The sequence below is a fragment of the Saccopteryx bilineata genome, chromosome 4, assembly GCF_036850765.1.
Source record: "Saccopteryx bilineata isolate mSacBil1 chromosome 4, mSacBil1_pri_phased_curated, whole genome shotgun sequence".
In the NCBI taxonomy this organism is placed as follows: domain Eukaryota; kingdom Metazoa; phylum Chordata; class Mammalia; order Chiroptera; family Emballonuridae; genus Saccopteryx; species Saccopteryx bilineata.
The window spans coordinates 22057009-22063008 of record NC_089493.1 but is presented as its reverse complement, the minus strand read 5'-3'; positions in this window follow the sequence as shown (position 1 = coordinate 22063008).

Here is a 6000-nt window from a genome sequence, read left to right as displayed (position 1 = left end):
CCTGAGGCAAGGCCATGAAGCCATCCTTACCACCCAAGGCCAACTTGCTTGAATGAGCCATGGCTGTGGGAGGGCAAGGGGGAGAGTGACAGAAAGGTAGAGAGGGGGGGGGAAGGGGGAGGGGAAGGCGTAGAGAAGCAAATGGTTACTTCTCCTGAGCATCCTGACCAGGAATTGAACAGAGGACTTCCACACACTGTGCAAATGCTCTACCATTGAGTCAACTGTTGAGGGCCATAAATAATTTTAACATGAGGGAATGCTTAGAAAAGGTGGGGAGACAGTGTCTTGTGGATTCCATGTAATTAGGAGAATAATGTGAAGGCTTTGGGTATCCAGTACAGGGAGAAATACAGTAGCCTGGAGTAAGAGACATACTCTGAAGAGTCTGGTAGGAACTTGCAGCCTCCTTCTCATTTCTGCATAGTCTTAGATGTGACATTTTGTTCCACAAATGATCCTAGGTTGGCACATATTCCAGAAAGGCACTTAGCCTCTCAGGTCTCTACCTCTTGACCTGTTACATGACAGTGTTAGACCAGATGACATGAAAAGTTGCTTTCTACTTAAACATTTCATAAACTCAGTCATCATTAAGGAGAGTGGAGGCAAAAGCAAAAGTTTTTCATTCCACATGAATACATGAAGGCATAAATGGCCAGGCAAACTGTTCAAACTGAATTCATGCAGTCTGTAAAGAAACGAGTTTCAAAGCTAAGGTTGGGAGATACATTAAAATAATACAATTCCCACCTACGTATGGAATAATGATGGTTACAGGGGGAGAGGGGAGAGGGAGAAGGAAAGGGGGAGGGGGAGGGGCACAAAGAAAACTAGATAGAAGGTGACAGAGGACAATCTGACTTTGGGTGATGGGTATGCAACATAACTGAACGACAAGATAACCTGAACTTGTTATCTTTGAATATATGTATACTGATTTATTGATGTCGCCCCATTAAAAAAATAAAATTATTAAAAAAATTAATAATACAATTCTTTTAAAAGATTACCACAATTAAAATAAGAAGTTACCAGGGGCCCAGAAAGAGCTGCAGGTGGATATTTTTGTTTGTTTGTTTTGAGAATATTTGCTAGATTTCTCAGCTGAATTTCTGATTATGAGTCCACACTAAAGAATCCGGTGAACACAAAGGCACTCTTGAGATACTCTGTGTAAGAGTAAACCAGGGAGGAGCTTCAAGGAGTCAGTAGTTACCCTTCATCCATCCCACAAAAATGATCTAATATAATTGTTTCAGGATATTTGCATCACCAGAAAATGTGTCTACTTCAGAACCACTCACAATACTATACAGACATATGGGGAGGATAAGATAAGAAACTAGATTGTATCTCTAATTAACACTAACATCCTCACTCTCAATTTTCTTTTTCTGGAGATTTGACAACTAAAGAAGAGAAAAACTTCTTAAGGCTGAGAAAACAGTTGACAGTTGACATTATATTAGTCTCACATGTACAACATAGTACAGTTGACATTATGTTAGTCTCACATGTACAACTGACACTTTCTTTTAATTCAACCCTTTCATTTGCACTTGAAATTCATTGGTAGCCTCTTTAGGGACAGAAGGGCTTTTTGTCCCCCATCTTTATTTACAGAAGTGTGTGTCACAGACAGGAATGCTGCAGCAAGCAGGGAAAGCTGGCTTTTGTTTGTGGAGAGGGACGACGAGGGTCCCGTAATGTCAGAAACTAGGTCCACAGTTTTCTCCAGTCAACTCCAGGGATACCTTTTACTTACATAAATGAAATCAGTTTTTGAAAGGAGCTTCTTGGCTAAGTTATAATCTTCAAGTAGGAAGTGGTTTTTTAAAAAAAATGAATTCAGAGTAAAAGGAAGTCGGAAAACCTATTTGTAGAGATACAGTGTTTCTATGCATGCAGTCTCTCTCTCTCTCTCTCTCTCTCTCTCTTTGAGAAAGGCTTTTAGAAAAAGGACACTGAGTGCTTTAATGCCATATTTTCTGATCACTTACAGCAAAGGTTAAATGTTTTCCTTCTCTTTATCTCTCTCTCACTCAGGTCCAAAACGTATGTGCACCTAACACAGGAGGTTGTTAAGAAAGCAATAGAATGATGAAGGTGGAGACAATTGAATCAGACAGGTCTTGATTAGAATGTTAGTTGCTCCATCATATACTTGAGTTATTACCACTCTTTGACCCAGAGAAGAGGACCCTGCTCTGGGCACTTGCATATTCAAAACAAACAAGGTGCACGGACTAAAGAAGCTTTGGTTTCCTTCCGTGCTTAGGATGCTGCGCTCAGGACTGACATCACCTCGACACCCCCGTTCTCACGGTTAACCCAATTCTGGACCCATAGAAGTGCTTCTCACCCTCGTGCCCTATGTCCTCAAAATGAAAGTCACCTCTACTTAGGACCATGAAGGTTTGCTGGTTGTGCTGCTGGGGACCTCAGAGAACACTGCTTTGGAGGGAAGAGAGGATTGGAGCTGCAGCAGAGGCAGTTAGATAAAAGACAAATTAATTAACTTGTCAAAACTTCCTTGCAGATAGCGTGAATGCAATAAACTCTTACATAATGAAGTGTCATTTCCAAGTTATTCGGAAACAAATAGCTCCAAAGGCATTCACTAATTAAAGCAGTTTCTGCAGTTTTTCTAAGGAACATTTTGTAATATTAAACATTAAACAATTCAGATGACATCCACTTTACAAATAGATATGTTTATGTTGAGATCTAATATGAAAAATATGCCATCTCTTTACATTGATGTTTAAATGGGTATGGGACACTAAATGTGAGAATGGTTTTATTTTTATAAAAGTTTTTAATAGATTTTATTAAATTTCAAAAACTAAAATATTTTAGTTTTACTTAAATTATTTTAATATTCTTTAAATATACTTGTCTTTGGCTCTTTCAATTTAATAATTTAGAGAAAAAAGATTAATTTGAAACAATGTTTGGTTTTTTATATTCATTTTAGAGTTTTGATTAAATATACTTGATGTACACTTGAATATTGGTAAAATATATTCAAATGTTTCATACTTTCAATCTAGTTATGCTTTAATTTTTAATCTTTTAGGTTACCACAATTGATAGAATCCAAAATATGTGAAAAATCTTGTTCATCAAAGCAAAATTATTATGATGAAATAAAGACAAGAAAAGTATATTCAAAGAAATATATATTATAATTATGTATACTTATTTTTGACAAAACACTCAAATATATACAATAATAATTAAATTTAATACTTTTTAATGTTTTATCAACTTTTAGTGATTTTACAAAAAGGCCTTATAAGTGATTTTCCTTTTTGCTTTTATGAAAGTACATATGTCAAGGTAGAGGAATGGAATGTATTTATTTCCCACTGTGATAGCTTGAATTATACTATTAGCTATGTTGTCATGTGGCATGAAGTTCTTTCATTATACCCTTTTCCAGGCCCTGAAATTTAATTCAACCTTGAGAGGTTTTAATGTTTTATCTGTAAAATCAGGAGAATAGCACTTGCCAATATGTTGGTGAAGATGGTAAGTCCATAAGACCTTTAGCGCAGTGAAAGATGGTGAGAGTCCAGTCATGGTGAGAGGCCAGTTATGATGAATATTCAGTCATGGCATTACTAATTTCCTTATGCAAAGCGACATCCAACCAATGTCCAATACAGCATCGTCTGATTACATATTATGTGAGAAGCAAGTCACCACGTCACAGAGGCATTTCAATATATTGAACACTGGAAGCACACTTGATTTTACTTTTATAAAAATATTCAACGAAATGTTATTAAATTTTAAAAACTAAAATGAACATTTCAGCTTGAATTACTTTTGATAATACTTTCTAAGATGATGGCAAAGATAAAATCAAAGAATATTCATAAAGCCCTTAGCATAGTAAATTCCTGAAAGATGGCGACAACCTAGTCACAAAATTTATCATCTCCTTACATGGAGTAACTTCTAACTAACCTATGATATAGCATTGTCCTGGTTAAATAACACATCCCAACCCAAATGAACTTTTCTTTTTCTTTTGCACAAATAATGATATAAAGATATATTTTGAAAATTTTCAGGGGCTATAAAGCATGCCTATTTAAACATCAGTTTGTTGTCCTTTATTTACAGAGCACGTAAATATTGATAAACATCACTTTGTTATCCTTTATTTACAGAGCACATGTGGTGATTTTTTTTATGCCTCGGGAATAACTTTTTCTTTGAGAGGTGCTTATTTGTCCCCTTTGGTCCTCTTTCTTTTTCTTTTCCATCATACTGTTTACTGTGGAGCTACCACTTTTAAAACATCCAACACAGCACGAAGTGTAGGAATTTAAGGAAAACTAACTTTTGAGTACTTTGTACTTTTATTTTGTTTAAAAAAAATTTTTTGAGTTGATTTAAAAAAAGAAAGAAGGACAATAAGACACCCACTGTGAGTCCTTAAACCCCTAAACTAAAGTTTTTACATAGTCCTTTCATGGATTTCTGGTCCTGAAATTGATAGCTCTTGTATTAATAATCATGGTGCCTTATTGACTTAAAAAGAATCTTATTAGAAATAACAAGAGTAAAACAGAGCTCAGAAATTAAAATGACATAAAGATAGCTTAAAATGAAAGTCAGCTCGAAACAAAGCATCATACAAACGATGCCTGTAGCTTAAAAACAAAATAATTTTAGTAACTATAAGGTTTTAGAGAATGTTACCAATAGGCTCATATTCTATTATCTAAATGATTTAACAGATGCAATGGACACATCTCCCTTATGGGAATTGTCAAAGTAGATGTACTACTTTATTAAGAGCTACAGAAGGTGAATCTAAAAATAAGATTTATTATTCCAATTAATGTCAAACTTTGACCAGAAAGCTTTCCTAATACTCCCACTAAAATACCCACTCTGGGTCCAAATTTCTTATCGTCTAAACAATTCAAATCCATTTAGTACCAAACTCTCTCTACCCTGCTGCCATTAATACTTCCAGAAATATTTAGAATGTTTCCACAACCGCCCATGACCTCCCATTGCCCTATTTTGATGTTTAAGATCATATAAAATATAGTCCCCGTCACTCATACTATATTGCTTTTATCTTTCGTGTAGGCATCCAATGATTTAAACAACTGTACTTTTTTTAAAAATAACTTTCTTTAACACATAAATATTCTGGGTCTTTTCATTTTTTATTTCTACTTGGAATGACAACATGCCTCCTATCCCCTGTTCTGGAAATCCAACCTAACCCTCAAGATTTATCATTCTTTTTCTTTTTTTTAATTGATTTTTTAGAGAGAGGAAGGGACAAACACAGAAACATTGATTCATTGTTCCACTCATTCATGTGGCCATTGGTTGATTCTCTCATGTGCCCTAAGGATGGAACTGGTAACCTTGAAGCATGGGGACAACGCTCCAACCAGCTGAGCTACATGGCCTAGGCCAAGGTTCATCTTTCTTATCTCCCTAATCACTAGTTGAGCTATTCTTTCTTTAAACTATTTCACCTCCATCCCAAAGCACTTTATGCTCTTTATAATAGTATTTTTAATATTATGCTTTGGATATGGGATTTTCTTTGTTTGGTTTTTGGTTTTTATTTCCCAGGAATGAAATACATTTATAAATTTACTTTCTGGATTGCTTCTATTTCAAAGCAGAAGCTAGACTTTACTCATCTTTAGAATAATGGTAGCTCTCATAAATCTGTTGAATTAAAATTTTATGTTGATTCCTTCTCTAGATGAAGGCATTCTTAGATATATCTGAATTCTGGAATTGTGGAGAAAGACACAACAAAAACTAAGAGATGCCAGCTTAGTTTAATAATTTCTTTGTGTGTGGGGGGGGGCAGAGAGAGAGACAGAGAGAGGGACAGACAGACAGGAAGGGAGAGACATGAGAAGCATCAATTCTTCACTGTGGCACCCTAGTTGTTCACCAACTGCTTTCAACCAGGATGAGGGCTACAGCAGAACAAGTAATCCC